This window comes from Myodes glareolus, chromosome 4, assembly GCF_982192425.1.
Source record: "Myodes glareolus chromosome 4, mMyoGla1.1, whole genome shotgun sequence".
NCBI lineage: Eukaryota > Metazoa > Chordata > Mammalia > Rodentia > Cricetidae > Myodes > Myodes glareolus.
In genome coordinates this window covers 2344197-2364409 of record NC_142029.1, presented here as the reverse complement: position 1 = coordinate 2364409, position 20213 = coordinate 2344197, and the positions used below count along the sequence as shown (strand labels likewise).

The window sequence follows — 20213 nt, the reverse complement described above, 5'->3', positions numbered from 1 at the left end:
TTTATGTGGCCTTTGGAAGTCAGGAAGGCAAAGGTCCCTTACCCTTGGACCTTGCTCTGTTCTGTGAAATGTATGGTAAATAACCCCTAGTTAGCTGGCACTTGGGAGAAAAATGGAATTCCAGCTTAACATGTGACACAGCAGAGCCTGGCAGGCAAGTGGAGGAGGGGCTGGTCAGAAGGACTGTGGCCATAGGGTCCATTCTGCATAGCCTCTCAGATCCAACAAGCTGTATCTGAGCTTGTGTTGAGTCCACCCCTGCCGACTGCCCACACTCTCGTTCACCCACACATCAGTTTGTTTTCTAGCTCTTCCACTAAGTGTACACATCACCTTCATCTTAAATGGTTTTTTAAAATTTATTTTGTGTATATGAGGTGATGCATGGTTGACATTGGTATCTTACAAATTTTTTATTTTGTTAGTGTGTATGAGGTGGTGCATGGTTGACATTGGTATCTTACGATTTTTTAAATTTTGTGTGTGTGTGTGTGTGTGTGTGGTACATGGTTGGCTTTGGCATATTACAATTTTTTTATTTTGTGTGTGTGTGGGGTATATGGTTGGCTTTGGTATCTTACAAATTTTTTATTTTGTGTGTGTGTGGTACATGGTTGACATCAGTATCCTTTTTTTATTTAGTATGTGTGTTTGGGGGTACATGGTTGACATTGAATTCTTATAATTTTTTATTTTGTGTGTGTGTGGGTTCATGGTGGACATCAGATTATTACAATTTTTTTTAATTCATGTGGGGGGGGGCGGTGAAAAGTCTGTTTGCAATTGCTTTTAGATAAAAAACATTCAGCAAGGAAAAAGAGAAGTATAAAACTTGCAAAAATTGCAAAATAACCATAACAGCCATGCTTGCATCTTGACCACAGTACCATGTTCCTCTCACCCATCAGGAAGCATCTGGTGCCAAGACTGAGACAGATAAAGTTTGTGGGCAATGTCAACATTTTTATGATATTTCTGGAAAATTAGAGGGAACAGACAGTTGCGGCCCGGGACTGACCCAATATGCTTATGTTATGTCCAAACATTTTGTAACTGGTCCCCATTATGATAATGTTTTGGTTTTTGCCTATAAAAATTTGTTGGAGTTGCTATTCAGGGTGCTCTACCTCTTTGGAGACTAGAGACATCGGTGGCGCTATCGTAAATAAAGCCTCTTGCTTCTTGCATCTGCTGGACTGGTTAATAGAGTCGTGGGACTTTTCCCTCTTGGGCCTGCACCCAGTGGGTGAGGCTCTTTCATTTGGAGGTTCCACTGAGATTTTTGCGAGACCCCTGACCCAATCACATACTACATCAAGAGGTAAGTCCGGTCGGCAGTTTTTGGTACCGTACAGTGTTTTGGAGGCATCGTGAGAGGGGCTAACGGGCCCATGGACTCTCCGATCCTAGCCCTGGAGGACGCTTCAAGGGTGTTCTGGGTTGCTAACTGGGTGACTGGGGACGAACAGGCTGTCCTTATCTCCGGGACGCAAGAGTTTGAGTCCCCGCTCCCACCTGAGAATCTGCTTTCGGTTTTACGCAGATTTCGTGCCACACAGCTTCTGGTCTGTGTTGTCTTTTTTAGTTTAGTTTTGTGTTTCATGTCTTTGATTTTTTGAGTTTGGTTTTGGCTTTTCATGTCTTTGGTTTTACGTCATGTCTTTGCTTTTGTATATATGTTTGTACTCGAGTCTAAATCTGGTACCACAGGGTAAGAAGTAACCACCTCTCTGACCCTAACTCTAACTTTAAAGAGAAGTTGCAGTTCGAGCTATGAAAATCTGAAAGAAATGGGGCAAGTGGTCTGCTTCCTGGAATGGCCCACTTTTGAAGTGGAATGGCCACAGGCGAGACGTTTTAATCTTGCCAGCCTGACCCTATGGTCAACCGAACCCGGTTCCCTATACTATCACCTGGGAGAGCTTGTCCAAAGAACCCCCCCCACACACTCTAGGTCAAACCATTTTGTTATAGAGCACCTTGGCCCTCTTCCCTCTGACTTTGATAATGGCAGTCTGCCCCTCCCCTGCCTTTCTGGGCTGTGCCTTGCAGGGGCTACACTGCTAAACTGCCCAACTTGCTGTTGTGATTGCTTGCCTCTCTGCCTCTGCCATCACCATAGGCGAAAAGGGGGACCTCGGAGAGAAGCCTCCTGTATGCAGAAGCTTGAACTCCTAGCATCATTGCTGGGGCCCAGGGGCACCCTTGCCTGGGGAAGATAGCCGGTGCTGCAACCAGGGTACAGCTTCTGGTTCAAAAATTGAGGGAAGTTAAGCTGAGTCACTTTAAAAAAATGTGCTTATAGAAAAACTACAGATTGTTGGTTTCTATATTACTTACTATGCAGTATGTCAAAAAAAAATCCCAGTTCTGTTTAGATGAGTTCAGGACTACACTGTCTTCAAGAACAATCGCTATAGGAGCCCTGGCCCTGGGCCAGGGCCATATGAACAGCCCAGCTGAGCTTCTAAGCCAGCCCATGTTTAGATCTAAATTTAACACTTGACTGGTCACAATGCTTGTGATGAGATGGGGGTACCGAGTTGCCCCACATGGCGAAGATCAACTGAAGCCTCTCGCCCCACTACAACGACAACTGTGTTATTGCTGAATGATGAGGTTGGAATAAATGGCCTTTTCCTCTTTATAATGTTTATGACTTTTTAAAACATGATGATTCTCATTTATTGTTGATATAAAAGAGGTACATTTTGGGTTGTTATCAGATTCTGTCTTTGATGAAATAATTCTGCTATGTAAAAATAGGTCCAAAAAGGATATTGCTAAGTTTTAAGGTAATGTTACCTAATTCTGAAAATTCACCATACTACTGTTCAAAGTAGCTGCATCAGTTTGCATTTTTACCAGCAACAAAGGATTTTTATCCCACATTCTCTTAAGCATAAATTGTCAAACAATATTTTTAATCTTGGTTATTTTTACAGGGATAAGATAAAATTTCAGAGTTGTTGGATTTATATTTCCCCAATGATTATGGATGTCATATTTAAGCAAATTTTAAATATCTAGTCATTTTAAGTTCATCTGTTGAGAGTTTACAGTTTAGGTCTGTAACATAATTTTATTGGATTATTTGTTCTTATGAGGACTAAGTTCCTTATATGGTTTTAAAATAATTGATAAAGATACCTTCACATTCTACAGACTGATATTATGTTCTGTTAATTATATCCTTTGCTATACAAAAAGCTTCTCAGTTCTGGAGATTTTATTTATTGATTGTTTCTCTTAATGTCTATGCCACTGAGGCTGCATTTAAAATTACATTTAAAACTTTTTTATTCTATGAGGTTCAGTATTGTTGTTTCATGTTAAGGGCTATGATTCGTTTAAAATTTAATTTTGTGCATAAAGATAATTAAATATTCAATGGTTAAGGCCATAGTTATAATATTCTTATAAGAGATTTAGAGATATAAAATTAAATTCTTAAAGGGAAAAATTGACAGTCAAAATGCCAGGCTCATGGCAAATCTCAAGGGGGCTGCAAAGCACCCCACTAATTTGGCCAAGATAAAAGAGGTTCTCCAGGGGCCAGTTAAAATCCTTAAATGGTTAATTGAGGTTTACTGGCACTTTACCCAACCTCTGAAGGTCAGCAGGCAGCAATAGCCATGGTCTTCATAGGACAGTTAGTATCCGATATAGAAAAAAAGTTGCAGCAAATAGATAGGATAAATACAATTCTTAAAAATTCTGATAAAATTGGCCCTAAAGACCAGCAAAAATGATTGGACAGACCTCCCTCCCTCTGTATTGTTTTGGGTTCAAAACACCCAGGGATAATTTAAAATCACTCCTGACCTCTCGGACAGCCCCGCTTGTTCCCCTGCCTTCCCCTATGACTCTCATCCTCTCCCTCCCCCTCCTCACTCCCCCTTCCTACTCTTGGGATCCACCAACCCAGTCCATTCCTCTCTCTGTCCATTCCATGAAAAACTTGGCCCTCAAACCCATCCTAAATCATTGTTGCCAGCTGATGACGTGATCCTCATCGACCTCCTGGCTGAAGACCCTGCGCCATACCAGGCACCCACTAGCCACCCCCACTGGCAGCGGCTGCCCAGCCAGCTGCAGCAGCCAACAGACAGCCCTGGGAAGAGGATCCTGTCCCCAGATAGTTCGGGTATTGTTCCCCGCAGAGCAAAGGATGGAGAGGCAGCTGACTCCACTATGGCTGCCAGGCTAAGGGGTCGCAGAAAGATACTCGAGGGGAGGAGTCCCAGCTGTTCCCTCTTAGGCCGATGGGAGGGCCCAGTAATCAGGTCCAATATTGGCCTTTCTCAGCCTCGGACTTATATAACTGGAGAAATAATACCCTCCCATTTCCAAGGATTCTGTTGCACTAACTGCACTAATCGAGTCAATTCCTCTGACACAACAACCCACTAGGGATGATTGTCAGGAACTATTACAGGTGCTTCTGACCTCAGAGGAGAGGGAGAACAGGATTAGAAAGGAACAAGAGGTAAAAGAAGAGAAAAGGGATAAAAAAGAGAAACAAGGAACTTAGCAAAATCTTGCCCACCATAGTACAGTCTAAACCTGAGTCAGGGAGGTGAGATAGGATGGGAGACAATAGGCGGCCCAAGGTGGATCGTGACCAATGTGCCTACTGCAAGGAGAAAAGACATTGGGTTAGAGACTGTCCCAAGAGACCAAAAGATCAAAGGAAAAAGTCTACAGGGCCCCTAGCCCTGAATGAAGATTAGGGCAGTCTGGGCCAGGAGCCCCTCCCCCGAGCCCCAGATAACCCTACAAGTTGGGGGGCAGTCAATAACTTTCCTTGTTGACACAGGGGCACAGCATTCGGTATTGACCAAAACCAATGGACCTTTAAGTGAGAGAACTGTCTGGGTTCAAGGAGCCACCGGAGGAAAACAATATTGATGGACCACGGAATGGAAAGTATACCTCAACACCGGTAAAGTAACCCATTCTTTCCTTCATGTCCCAGATTACCCTTACCCCTTACTTGAAAGGGATCTACTCTCCAAAATGGGGGCGCAAATTCATTTTCAGGAGAAAGGAGCCATAGTTTCAGGTCCTAATGGAAGCCCCCTTCAACTTTTAACTGTGAGATTAGAGGACAAACATGAACTCTTTGAGCAGCCCCTCAAAGACCAGACTGAGGCTCTCCAGGACTGGCTTCAAAAATATCCCATGGCCTGGGCTGAAACTGAGGGAATGCCTTGGCCACTCAACAGCTCCAATTATTGTCAATTTAAAAACCTCAGCAACTCCTGTATCTATAAAACAAAACCCCATGTCAAATGAGGCTTATCAAGGTATCAGGCCTCACATAAAGAGACTTTAGGACCAGGGAATTCTGGCACCTTGTCACTCCACTTGGAACACTCCTCTGGTGCCTGTAAAGAAACTCGGAACAGGGGACTACCGACCAGTGCAGGACCTGAGAGAAATTAACAAAAGGGTGAAAGATATTCACCCAACGGTGCCCAATCCTTACAATTTACTGAGCACCTTGCCACCATCCCACACCTGGTACACGGTATTAGACCTGAAAGATGCATTTTTCTTCCTAAGACTGTGCCCACATAGCCAACCGCTGTTCAACCTTCAAATGGAAGGATCCAGAGACTGGGATATCGGGGCAATTGACTTGGACTAGTTACCCCAGGGATTTAAGAATACCCCCACCTTATTTGATGAAGCTCTATACCAAGACCTTGCAAACTTCAGAAAACAACATCCAACCGTCATCCTGCTACAGTACGTGGATGACCTGCTACTGGCAGCTCCCTCTGAGGAGGACTGTATCACAGGTATGGGGGCCCTGTTGCAGAACCTAGGAGAATTGGGTTATCGTGCTTCTACCAAAAAGGCACAGATTTGTCGGACCAGAGTCACTTACTTGGGGTACCAGCTGGAAAATGGACAAAGATGGCTCACAGACAAAGAAGCTGTATTCCACATCCCAGTTCCCCAGATTCCCAGACAAAAGCACAAATTTCTGGGGACTGCTGAGTTTTATAGACTCTGAATCCTGGGGTTTGTGGAGATAGCAGCACCCCATTTCCACTGACCAAGCAGGGAACCCCCTTTGTCTGGACTGAGGACCACTAGAGGGCGTTTGATGCTATCAAAAGAGCTCTATTGTCATCCCCTGCCCTGGGGCTCCCTGATGTGCCAAAGCCCTTTGAAGCTTTTGTGGACAAGAAACAGGGTTTCGTGAAAAGGGTCCTCACCCAGAAGCTAGGTCCTTGGAGAAGGCCAATTGTTTACCTCTCAAAGAAACTGGACCATGTGTCATTGGGGTGGCCACCATGTCTGTGGATGGTAGCAGCCATTGCCACCCTCATAAAAGACTCAAACAGGCTGACACTGGGACAGCCCCTCATTATAAAAGCACCCCACACCATAGAAACCATTGTCTGCCAGTTCTCAGATTGTTGGCTCTCGAATGCCTGAATGACACATTACCCATCTCTGCTGCTGGATGTCGGCCGAGTACAGTTCGGGCAGGCTGTCACTTTAAACCCGGCCACATTCCTTCCCAGTCCGGGAGGGCAGGCACCTCATGACTGTCAGCAGATCCTGGCAGAAGCACATGGGACGAGGCCCAATCTGAGTGAACAGCCTCTGGTGGATGCAGAGATCACTTGGTACACAGATGGAAGCAGCAACTTGCTGGACGGCGAATAGAAAGCGGGGGCAGCAATGGTGGATGGCAAACAAGTCATATGGGCCAGCGCTTCACCCCCAGGTACCTCTGCTCAAAGGACAGAATTAACCACCCTGACACAATCTCTTCAATTGGCAGAAGGTAAGAAAATGTCTATACTGATACGAGATATGCATTTGCTACAGCCCATGTCCATGGGGAAATATATAGGATGCGAGGTCTCCTAACCTCAGAGGGAAAATAAATTAAAAGCAGATTGGAGATTTTGGCCCCACTGAAAGCCGTGTTTCTCCCTAGAAAGCTAAGCATTAACCATTGTTCAGGACATCAGAAGGAAGGTGTTCCTACAGCGATAGGAAATCGTATGGCAGACAAGACAGCTGAACAAACTGCCATAGGACCGCAGCTGTTGACTGTAACAATCCTAGCAGAATCTGAACCCGCTAGCCATAATCTTGATCAGGACACAGAGTATGAGGACAATCATTTGGACATAGTACTAAAACTTGGTGCTGGCTATGACCATGACCGCCACCGCTGGATATATCAAGGAAAGACTGTAATGCCTCAGAAGGTAGCAAAAGAACTCTTAACCCATTTTCACAAATTGGCTCACCTGAGTGCGAAAAAGATGTCCACCCTTCTAAACAGAGAAGAGATGAACAGCTATATACCTAGAAAAGAGAATTTAATTCATCAAATCATAAATGGATGTACAGCCTGTGCCCAAGTTAATGCTGGAAGGCACATTGGACAAAAAGGAATTCCACTAAGGGGACATAGGCCTCCAGTCCATTGGGAAATGGACTTTACTGAGCTTAAGCCAGGAAGTACGGTTACAGGTATCTCTTAGTTTTCGTACATACCTTCTCAGGATGGGTGGAAGCTTTCCCAATGAAAGAGAAAACTGCACAGGTTGTGCTCAAGAAACTGCTGGAGGAGATGATTTCCCCCCTCCCCGGTACGGATTGCCTAAGGTACTCGGGTCAGATAATGGCCCAGCCTTTGTCTCCCAGGTAAGTTAGTTGGTGGCCAAGCTTTTGGGGATTGATTGGAAATTACATGGTTCATACAGACCCCAAAGTTCAGGACAGGTAGAAAGAACAAACAGAACAATTAAGTAGGCTTTAACTAAATTGACGCTAGAGAGTGGTGCTAAGGACTGGGTTCAACTCCTATCACTGGCCCTATACAGATCCAGAAATACACCAAGCCCTCATGGGCTCACCCCCTTGAAATCCTCTATGGAGGGCCACCACCAGCTATATCGTGCTTTGATTCTGATATTGCTGCTTATGCTAACTCCCCAACTATGCAGACCCATCTCCAACCCTTGCAGTTTGTGCAACAAGAAATTTGGAAGCCCCTGGCTGCTGCCAATAAAGACACCAGCCCGGCTCCTGTTTGTCCACATCCTTTTAAAATTGGAGATTCTGTTTAGGTCCGGAGACATCAGACTAAGAACCTGGAACCTTGCTGGAAAGGACCCTACACCATCCTCCTGACCACCCTAACCACCCACAAAGTAGACGGAATTGTGACCTGGATCCACGCATCCCACATGAAGGTGGCTGCACCAGGACAACAGTCAACCTCTGACCCAAAATGGAAGATCAACGTTCTCAAAACCTGCTATAGATAAGACTTATCAGGGCTTAGCATTGTTCATGACCCTAACCCTCCTTGCCCTGCATGCGAGGGTCTCAGGAAGCCCTCACATGCCTAAACAACTTACTTGGCAGGTGTTCTCCCAAACGGGGGATATGGTCTGGTCTATCACTGGCTTTCACCCTCCCTCAGATAGAAGGACAAGGAATATGTTTAGAAACGGTGCCTCAAACCCATCAGTCCTTAGGTAACCAGATATCAAACCTTTCCAAGGGAGACTTGGCCTTGCTGTTGGGAATAGGAGAGGTGGCCACGGGAATAGGAACAAGAACTGCTCCACTGATACAGGGAAGCCAACTGGCCCACCTCCAGTCAATCATAAGCGCAGACCCGGAGGCCCTCGAAACTCCATCTCCCTGTTAGAAAAATCCCTTACCTCACTATCTGAAATGGTCTTACAAAACAGGAGGGAGCTGGATCTGCTATTTCTTAAAGAATAGGGCTTATGTGCTGCCTTAAAGAAGAATGTTGTTTCTATGTTGATCATTTTGTGGTCATGCGGGATTCCGTGGCTAAGTTTAGGTAACACCTCAAGCAGAGGTGCAATGAATATGAGGCCCAGCAGGGATGGTTTAAGGGATGGTTCGATAAATCCCCCTGACTGACGACCCTTGTATCTACTACAAGGGACCATTAGTCATTTTACTGCTTCTGCTCACCTTCGGGCCCTGCATAATAAACCTCTTACTTCAATTTATTGAAGATAGGTTATTAATAATTCAAGCCCTAGTGCTCACACAATAATATCAAATGTCAAGGCAATATGATACAGAACTGTAGGACTATATGGTTTCGTGATTAAAGCCATATATAAGAAAAAGGGGGGAATGAAAAGCCTGTTTGCAATTGCTTTTAGATAAAAAACAATCAGCAAGAAAAAAGAGAAGTATAAAAGTTGCAAAAATTGCAAAATAACTTTAACTTCCAAGCTTGCATCCTGACCACAGTATCCTGTTCCGCCCACCCATCAGGAAATATCTGGTGCCAAGACTGAGACAGATAAAATTTGTGGGCAATGTCAACATTTTTATATTTCTGGGAAATTTGAGGGAACAGACAGTTGCCACCGGGGACTGACCCAATATGCTTATGTTATGTCCAACCATTTTGTATCCCATACCCATTATGATAATGTGGTTTTTGTCTATAAAAATTTGCTGGAGTTGCTTTTCAGGGTGCTCTCTACCTCTTGGGAGAGTAGAGACACCTGGTGGCGCTATCGTTAATAAAGCCTCCTGCTTCTTGCATCTGCTGGACTGGTTAATCGAATCGCGGGGCTTCTCCCTCTTGGACCTGCACCCAGTGGGTGGGGCTCTTTCAGGGGGTACATAGTTGACATCGGTATCTTCCTCTGCTGAATCTTCACCTTAGTTTTAAATTCGCCACAATGACTCTTTCTTTCTTATTTATATATTACTTTATTTTTATTCATGTATATGCATGCTTGCCTGCTTATATGTGTGTCTACCACATACATGCCTAGTCTAGTGGAAGCCAAAATAAAAAAAAATTGGATCTCCTGGAAGTGGAATTTCAGATGGTTGTGAGCCAGCAGCATGTGGGTTCTGGGAACAGAACCCGAGTTGGAATTCTCTGTAAGAGCAGTCGATGTTCTTAACCTCTGAGCTGCCTTCCCATATTCAAGATTTATTTTTATTGTTTTTTAGGTTGTGTGTGTGTGTGTGTGTGTGTGTGTGTGTGTGTGTGTGTGTGCTTGTGTTTGTGTGAGTGCAGGAAGCCAGAAGAACTGGTTCGCCTTGAACTGGAGTAACACATGGCTGTGAGCCTGATGTGAGTGCTGGGAACTGATTTTGGGTTCTCTGAGAAAGCAAAAATGCTTTTAACTGATGAACCTCTTCTCCAGCTCCTGCAACTTGTAGTTTGAGGTGGAATCTCTCCCTGAACCTAGAGCTTGTTGACTGCACTGGCTGGCCACTGAGCTCCCAGGATCCTTCTGTCTCTACCTCTGCATTGCTGGAATTACAGGCATGCACCCATGAGCCCGGCTTGTTATGCAGGTACATAAGCATGCAGAGTGAACAGTCAGTGTGCCCATTCTAGGTGACTGGCCAAGCCTGAGGAGAGCTGCCAGGGTGCTGATTCCACCATGGGGTTCGATGTTAATGAGGACATCTATGGGAGCCAGAGAAATTCCCAGACTACAGATGATTGAAGCAGAGTTTCAGGCTCTTATCCCAGAGTCTCTGATCTGGATCTGGCCTCAGGGCTTCCCAGTGCAGCTCTCCAACACAAATTGGAAGTCTGTGCTCTAGATCGTCAGGGGCCGTAGTTGTAGTGGTTGTTTTGTCTCTTTAAGAGACAAGCCATGCTCACTTCCTCTCCCATCCACTGAGGCAGGCTGATCTTCAGCTTCCGGCCTGAGCTCACTCTCTTTTCCATCTTCCTCTCAGAGAGGCAGCTTCGCTTCTGTCTCTTTCCCCACTTCCCTGCTCCCCCCTCTCTGTCTCTTTTTCCTCTTCTCTCTCTCTCTCTCTCTCTCTCTCTCTCTCTCCCCCTTCTCCCTTCCCCCTCCATAACCCCCTGAATAAATATTCAACCTCACTCTGCATGTCGTGTCTATCCATGTCTCTGTCTCCTGCCCACCTGCCATGTGTCTCCCTGCCTGGGACCAGCCACTGCTCAGGGACTGGCAGCCGTCTCTGCCTGGGACTGGCTGCTCCCAGGGCCCGCTGTCTGCTGCCACATGGCCTGCTACCACCATTTGGAACCTACAGCATTTCTGCTGCCTACTGCTGCCGGGGATCTTGCAGAATTTTTTTAAAAATCATAAAGTTGGTGCCGTGACTCGGATAGGCTCTCCCACTCCAGTTCCTTTCCAGAGATTGGGATCCTGAACCAGATGTTTTCCTATTCCCACCACCAGCTTCCATTGGTAAGTTTCCCTCATTCTGCTATGGTTGCTTCCCTCAGTTTAAATTGTGTTTGGAATGGCCCTGGGCCAATCCACCCATGACTGAGGGCTCAGGGTCCCTCAGATCCTTCTTTCTCTCTTTTTTTTCCATTTCTTTTCTTTCCTTTTTTTAACTCGCCATAAAAGGCTGCTCGGAGCAGTCTCTGGCCTCTCTGGCTTCTGAGTCACTCCTACTGGATTCAGCCAGGCCATAGTACCCCACCCGGAGCCAGGGGATGCCCGGCTCATGGGTCCTGGGTGTTTGCACTGATTTGCACCTTGCTTATACGGGGAGACGTCCCCGTTATAGGCCTTGTTGTGGTGTCAGTGTATCGTGGTTTTTCACAATTTCAGCTGTGGATAGCAACCATCCATGTTTGTTCCCTGGCTGTTCTCAATTCCAGCTGTAGCATGGTCCAGTTTTTTCAATCCCAGCCTGTTTTCCCCACTGTGGCTTGTGGCATGGTGCGGGTTTTTTCAATCTCAGCCTTTTGCTTCCTGCTGCAACTTGTGGCATTGCGGCTCAGTGACAGGGTGGATCACGCTTCTAGGGCTCTCTTATTATTAAGCTTAAAATCCCTACAGCTCAAAAAATTGTGGCTTTACCATCTCTTATTGAGCTTAAAACCCCACAGCTGAAAAATTATGACTTTTTTTCATACAACATGTGACTGCTGCCATTTTGACTGAGGTCATGTGACCTCACCACCATCTTAACTGAGGTCAAGTGACTTCACCACCATCTTAACTGAGTGGCTTTTCTGTATAACATGTGGCTCCCGCCATTTTGATTGGGGTCAGGTGACTTTGTCACCATCTTGGCTGAGGGCCAGATCAGGTAACCAAGTTCCTCCATCTTTACTGAGGTATTACCTGTCTGGTTCCCCAGTGTTAACTTTATTGCATGGGTGACCTTACCACCATCTTAACTGAGAGTCAGGTCAGGTGACCAAGTTTTCCCATCTTTACTGAAGTATACCCTGCCTTGTCCCCCAGTTTTCACTAAATTCCTCTTGTTGACTCTGTTACATATGTTTTGTGCAGTGGCATGCCTTTGGTAGGGCCCACCAAGAACATCCACTTTGCTCAATCCCTGTTCACCCTCTCTGCATGTAATAATTGTTCATTACATCTCATTTCAGACTACAAAAATCAGTAAGTCTCATGCCTTAAAATAGCATGTACTTTTAATTCTCTCACAAAAATGCCTTATATTTAATCCAACCCTCATTTAAAATATATTAAGCTGTTCTCTACTACTGTCAGTTCTGGCATTAACCTTATATTACAAGTAGTTTTTTCTTCTTTCTGTGCTTTTACGAGTGTAAATCTTTCCTGTTAAGAGCCAGTACAGACAAGCTCAGACCCAAGCTTCCAGACAGATTCTATACTGCAGTTATAACTAATAAACAGCCCTCAACTGCTCAGAGATCTGGGGAATGTGATATTTAAATATTTAATTATTTAAAAAACTTTTCATAACAAAAAGAGACAGGTTGGCTCCTAGCAGCAGCACTCTTATTCCCTCCAAAGAAGACAGAAGACAAACAGGCACAGAACAACGTCCATCTGCAGTTCGCTTTGACTACCAAGTGCTGACCATTGGGCAAAACTGCCTTTCATCTAAACTAAAAATCTCCTGACGTGGACAGAATCACTGGAATCGACAGCCTAGCTGCTCAGGTCAAGGTAGGCCTGTCTTCCTACATATTTCTTAGCCCACAGGGTCTTCTGGAGCCTGGCAGGCTTTGTGTTTAGCAAAGGTCAAGTGCAACCTTCAGCAACCATGGAGGACCCCAAAAAAAGTAGCTCTGAGTGCCAACCAAGTTCTCTGTCATTTTTTAATCAGTAACTCAAGTAAAATCTTATCCTTCTCAAAGATCTGTGATACAGTTTGATAGCTGAGAGGTTTTGCCAGGTTACCTCACCAAATAAAAAATACTTTTCATTGTACAAAAATACATCACAGTCATTATACAATGTATGTGTCTAAAACTTCTGTTTTCACAAACCCAAAAAATTCTTGTGAGTTACAGAGAGCCGAATTAAAGGATTCACCTTAAACAAGTCAGATACATTCCCCTCAATTCCCTGGTATTAAAATTTTTTTCCTTAATTTAACTTTGTCCTCTGTTCTGCCAATACCTTAACCAGGTATAAGAGACACCAGACATTTCCATGCCACAAACACCAGACAGGAGCAAAGAGACCAGCTATGCCAGGATGTGGCCAACACCCAGCCTTCTCAGGTTCCCCCCAAAGACGATGCCCACAAATAAGTAGGAAGCAGTTTTGAGAATCCGCCGCCCCAATTCCTTTGACCTGTGGTACCTAACCACCTGCTTTTTTATTATAAAAAAGAGATGGGAATGTAATAGTTGTTCTGTCTCTTTAAGAGATAAGCCACGCCCACTCCCTCCCCCATCTGCTGAGGCAGGCTGATCTTCAGCTTCCGGCCTGAGCTCACTCTCTTTTTCATCTTCCTCTCAGAGAGGCAGCTACTGCCTCTCTCCCCACTTCTCCGCTTTCCCCCTTCTCTGTCTCTTTCTCCTCTTCTCTTTCTCTCTCTTCCCTCTTCTCCCTTCCCTCTCCATAACCCCCTGAATAAATATTCAACCTCACTCTGCATGTCGTATCTATCCATGTCTCTGTCTCCTGCCTGCCCGCCATGTGTCTCCCTGCCTGGGACCAGCCACTGCTCAGGGACCGGCAGCTGTCTCTGCCTGGGACTGGGCTGCTCCCAGGGCCCACTGTCTGCCACCACATGGTCTGCTACCACCATTTGGGAACTACAGCATTTCTGCTGCCTACTGCTGCCGGGGATCTTGCAGCATTTTTTTAAAAGAAATCATAAAAGTAGTAACCTCAGGCACTGGTCCTGTTTTTACTAGGGCTCGCTATACTGTGGGAAGACTAGATTAGACTCCTCTACCCTCTGACCCTGCCTTGGGCTTTGGAAGCAAGCCATGCATTGTTTAAGAGTCTCCACGAGATGTCAGCCAGTTTCTTGCACCAGCGGCTGCAATAGCTGTGGATCACACTGCCCTGGGATAATTCTGCTAGCTGTCTCTTACACAAAACAGCTCTCATTCCAAAAGAAATACCAGCACTTATTTCGGTGTAAAGTATGAGTGACCATGGCCCAGGAACACAGATTCAAGTGGCTTCAAATACCATGTTTCAGTGTGGCAACAATTTAATGAAGTCTTTACAGGAACAGAGCAAAGAAGGGGGTCTGTCTGCTTGTACACTCTGACAGGACTGTGGGTAATGCGTCCCAACTTAGGGGCCAACAAACCCCCACATCATTTGTCTCTGAACCTGCAACATTACTGTTCGCCACACCCACTGAAGTTTTACCCAGCCAGTTCAACTGAATGTGTGCTTTCTAGTGTACAACAGAATGTGTGGCTTTCTGAACTATTCCCTAACTTCCTAACCCATGAACAAGGACTTTGGTTTCTCAGACCATGGGTCCATATCCTGTGTTATCTTCTGCCTTGAGTTCTCCCTAGCAAGGAGCAGGAACCATCACACTCTGCCTCCAGGAAGCCCTCAGTAATTACGGTCACAGAACGTGCTTAAGATCGTCCCATTTCCAGGGCTTTAAGTGGAGTCATAAAGAGTCAAGCACATCAAGCTGAAATGTGTCCTGTACTTTTAAAACATGGAGTACCATAATGCATTTGCATTACCTTCATCCATGTACCCTCTCCTTCCTGGATCAGCCTCTTTTAGCCAGTCATAAGTGTGTATGTGTGTGTGTATATGATGTGTGTGTGTGTGAGAAATGAGTACATATGGTGTGTATGTGAAATGTGTTGTGATGTGTGTGTGTGGTGTGTGATGTGTATGTTTGTCTGTGATGTGTATGTGTGTGCTGTGTATGTGTGTATGTTGTGTGTGATGTGTACATGTGTGTGGTGTGTAGTGTAGTGTGTGTGTGATATATGTGTGCGTGGTATGTATATGTGTGTGCTGTGTATGTATGTGGATGATGTGTATGTGTGTGAAGTGTATGTGTGTGTGTAGTGTATGTGTTGTGGTGTGTGTAGTGTGTATGTGTAATAAAACATCATGACTCAAGCAACTTGGGAGGAAAGTGTTAACTCATCCTCCAGGCTACATTCCATCACTAAGGGAAGCCAGGGCAGGAATCCAGGCAGGAACCAAAGCAGAGGCCATGGAGGAGTGCTGCTTGCTGATCTACTTTCTTATTCAACACAGGACCACAACATGGGGTGGCACTGCCCTTGGTGAGATGGACCCTCTCGCATCTATCATTAAGAAAAGGCGCTGCGTCTTACTGACAGGCTAGTCTTGTGGGGCTCTTTCCCAATTGAGGCTCCACTCACCAGATGACTACAGTAACATCAGGCTGACAAAAGCCTGCCAGGGCAGGCTCTTATGGAAGGAGACTTTCTAAGAGCTGGGAGGTTAGCCAGTCTCCACAGCCATGGAGATATTAGACACAAATATGTTAAACAATGCAGAGAGCAGGCTGTGAAAAGAACCACAGTGATCATATGATTAAGTGGAGGCTGGGAGACAAGACAAGGTCATACTGCACTCAGAAGGGGGACAGTGCTAACTGGAAGGGGGGCATTTGGTGCTAACAGTGGAATGAGGGGTGGGGGAGGTTCAACTTAAGGTGTCAGCATAAGAAACACAGCCCTGGCTGCAAGGCATCAAAGAAATAGCTTATCCTGGCACCAGATGAGTGGCCGTGGTCCTGGAACACAGATTTAGATCACCTTAAAATTAATGTTTCAGCGCGGTGATGGGTTTGCAGAGTTTTATAACAAAGGTCATAAAAAAGTGATCCAAGACACTTGGTGAAAATATTAGGAAGGTAGGTTATCATAGAGGAGGGACATCTCTGCTATAGGCCTCAGATGCTACCAGACAGAAGTTTTAGTTTCTGGGTTGGTGGAGACTATGGTTCTGCTTGTAGACTCCACGAGGATTTACTCAATAGTCACCTATTATCCCTGCTAGCCTGTGTCACATACACCAGGCAACAGTGAAGCCACTCCTGGGCATGAAAAAGCAAAAGTTCTTCCCTCAGTGTAGAGAGCTGCTTTGTGTCATGCCTTAAAGATGGCGCTGGCTTCTGCCTTCCATCCCCCGAATGGTGAGGGCTCTCGGTTGTAAATAACTCCATACATGGCTAAGGCTAAGGATCTGGCTTGCTTCGCGTTTCTGGACCTATCTGCATTTCCCATGTAGCATGCTGGGGTTGGCTACCCAGAGGCTATTTTAGCTGTGGGCTGGCTTTCCCCGGGGTCAGAAGATTATTCAAGGTTCCTGATTAAACTGCATTGAGAAGAATCCGGTATAGCGTCTTCTTTGCTGGTCAAAGCAGACACAACACTTCAGCCCCATTACCTACTTATGAGATGACTAAGACCAGTCTATTCAAAACCTTTAGACCTCATATGTCACAACCGAAGGCTTGCCTTTGCCACGCTTGCAAGCAATGAGATACTGTTATGGAAGGGTCAGGTCGTTCACTCCATAAGAGACTGGGAGAACTAGGGCATGCTTTGGAGAGGCTGGAGGGACCCAGGGGGCACTGGAATGACTGGCAGTAAGTCCCCATTTGTCTTTTGTCTTTTTTGGAGGGAGTAGAGCGCTGCTGCTAGGAGCCAACCTGTCTCTTTTTATTATGAAAAGCTTTTTGATAATTAAATATTTAAATGCCATATTCCCCAGATCTCTGAGCAGTTGAGGGCTATTTATCAGGTAAAACTACAGTATAGAATCTGCCCGGAGAGTTGGGTCTGAGCTTGACTGTACTGGCTCTTAACAGGTAAGATTTACACTCGTAAAAAGACAGAAAGAAGAAAAAAACTGCTTGCAGTAGGTTAATGGCAGAACTGACAATCTAGAAAACATCTTAATATATTTTAAATGAGGGTTGAATTAAATATAAAGTATTTTTGTAAGAGACTTAAAAGTACATACCAGTTTAAAAAAATTTTTGTAGTCTGAAATGAGATGCAATGAACAGACAATTATATCATTTAACAGTAAACATAGGTGCATTTAAGTTACATGTATGAACACATACACAGAGTGAACAGGAATTGGGCAAAGTAGATGCTCTTGGTGGACCTGACAAAACACACACGCAACAGAGTCAACAAGAGAAATTTAGAAACAAAAACATAAGTAAACCAGGGGACCAGGCAGGGTATAACTCAGTAAAGATGGCAGAACTTGGTCTCCTGACCTGGCTATTAGTTAAGATAGAGGTGAAGTCACCTGACCTCAGCTAAGATGGTGGTAAGATCACCTGATCTCGCGCAAAATGACAGTGGTCACATGTTTTATGGAAAAGCCACATAGTTAAGATGATGGTGAAGTCACTTGACCTCATTTAAGATGATGGTAAGGTCACCTGACCTCAGTCAAAATGACAGCAGTCACATGTTGTATGGAAAAGCCGTAATTTTGAGCTGCAGGGAATTTAAGGTTAATAATAAGAGACCTAAAGGCATGATCCACCCAGTCTCTGAGCCACCATGTCACAAGTCATGGCGGGAAGGAAAAGGCTGGAATTGAAAACAGCTTCCTTGTGGCAGCAGTAGTGGGAGGGACAGTTTGAGGGAACTCCTTCCATTTACCTGTGTGCTGACAGTAGTCAGAAAGCTCCCATAAAAATGGAGCCAGCAGGACACCGGCCAAGTGAAGGTATGAGCTGAAAGAGGGCATTAAGGCCTGTGGCCTCTAAAAGGCTTCCATCCCAGGGGGACAGACATGGATGGCTTGCTACCCATAGCTAAAACCATGAAAACCCATGAAACGGAGACACCACAAGCCTATAACAAACTGTCTCCTCCTATAGGCGGGGTGTAAATCAGTACAAACACTGCAGAACCCATGGGAGAGTGTACTCTGCCTCTGGATGATGTGCTACAGTCTGACTGGATTCAGTCAGGGCGACTCGGAAGCCATAAAGGCCAGAGGCCTCTCAGAGTGGCCTTTCATGGCAGGGAGAAAAAGAAAAGAAAAAGAAAAAAAAGAGAAAGAAAAACTGAGGGACCCTGGGCCCCCAGTAGAATGCACCACACAGAGTGAGCAGTGCTAGCATGGGAGGACTGACCCCGGGTCATTCCAGTCAAGATTTTAGCTAAGGGAAGCAATCCAGAAATGAATGTCAGTGAAGGGTTCAACTGTCCGTGGTTGGGGGCTGTTCCCCCATTTCTAGGAGCACCAGAGATTGCCAGGAGTTCACCAGTCAATTCCTTGGGTTCGAAGAAATGGTTAAGCTGACCATAATGGGAAAACTCACCAATTGAAGCCGGTGGTGTGCATAGTAATCACACTCTAGAAATCACGCTCAGGCATATGGAACACTGGTTGTGGGGAAAAAAATCTGGTTCCAGATCCCGACCCCGGGAGAGGGGTTTGGGGTGGGGGAGCCTTTTGAGTCTCAAGGCATCAATGTAATGGATTAAATAAAAATGCTGCGGATCCCTGATGGCTGCAGCCATAGAAATGCTGCAGGTTCCCGAGCAGCAGCAGTGGGCCATGTGGCAGCAGGCAGCAAACAGTGAGTCCCGAGAGCAGCCAGTCCCAGGCAGGGATGGTGCAGTTCCCTGAAAGGCTGCAGCAGGCCATGAGGAGAGACAGACAGATGGGCACACCACGAGACCACCACGAGACACGTCTCCGAAGGCAGCTGGTCCTATGTGGCAAGCCATGTGGTGGGCAAGAGACAGAGACATGGATAGTAGGCACACCATGCAGAGTGAGGTTGGATATTTATTTAGTGGATTATGGAGGGGAAAATGAAGAGAGAAGAGCAGAGAGACAGACGAGAGAGGGAGAGAGAGAGAGAGAGAGAGAGAGAGAGAGAGAGAGAGATAAGCTGCCTCTTTGAGAGGGAGATGGAAAAGGCTATAAGCAGGAAGGAAGATCTGCCTGCCTCAGTGGACAGGGGAGGGAGTGAGTGTGGTTTGTCTCTTAAAGGGACAGAACAGATCATTACAACAGCTACCTTCAAATTCAGAGACTCTCAAGGAGAATGTATGGGACTTGGCAGGTAGTTGTAAGATTTCTTTCAAATAAGCATATTCAACAAATGATGCTGGCATAACTGGATGTCAACATTTTGAAGAATGAAACTAAATCCATATCTATTGCCATGCACAAAATTCAAGTCCAAATGGATCAAAGACCTCAACATAAAACCAACCTCAACAAACCTCATAGAAGAGAAAGTGGGAAGTATACTTGAATGCATTGGCACAGGAGACCACTCCCTAAATATAACCCCAGTAGCTCAGACACTGAAACAATTAGTAAATGTGACCTCCTGAAACTGAGAAGCTTCTATAAAGCAAAGGACACAGTCAATAAGACAAAATGGCAGCCTACAGAATGTAAAAAGATCTTCACATTGAACAGAGGGCTGATCTCCAAAATATACAAAGAACTCAAGAAATTGGTCATCAAAAGAACAAATAATCCAATACAAAAATGGGGGTACAGACCTAAACAGAGAACTCTCAACAGAGGAATCTAAGATGGCTGAAAGACATTTAGGGAAATGCTCAACATCCTTAGTCATCAGAGAAATACAAATCAAAACAACTCCGAGATTCCATCTTACACCTTTCAGAATGGCCAAGATCAAAAACACTAATGACAACTTATGCTGGAGAGGATGTGGGGTAAAGGGAACACTCCTCCATTGATTGTGGGAATGCAAGCTGATACAACCCTTTTGGATGTCAGTGTGGCAATTTCTCAGAAAATTAGGAAACAACTTACCTCAAGACTTAACAAGACCACTTTTGGGTATATATCCAAAGGATGAACAACCTTGCCACAAGGACATGTGCTCAACTATGTTCATAGGAACATTGTTTGTCATAGCCAGAGCCTGGAAACAACTGAAATACCCATCGACCAAAGAATGGATAAGGAAAATGTGGTATATTTACACAATGGAGTACT

The 20213-nt window shown here is 45.2% G+C and overlaps 1 long non-coding RNA gene across 1 annotated transcript; it reads left to right on the top strand.

The window, feature by feature from the left end:
• Positions 1-6559: 6559 nt before the first annotated feature.
• LOC148122186 (uncharacterized) lies at positions 6560-9582 on the top strand. The gene is made up of 3 exons (XR_015737642.1): positions 6560-6808; positions 7521-7683; positions 8109-9582. It is a non-coding gene; the product is annotated as an uncharacterized LOC148122186 (long non-coding RNA).
• Positions 9583-20213: the final 10631 nt, after the last annotated feature.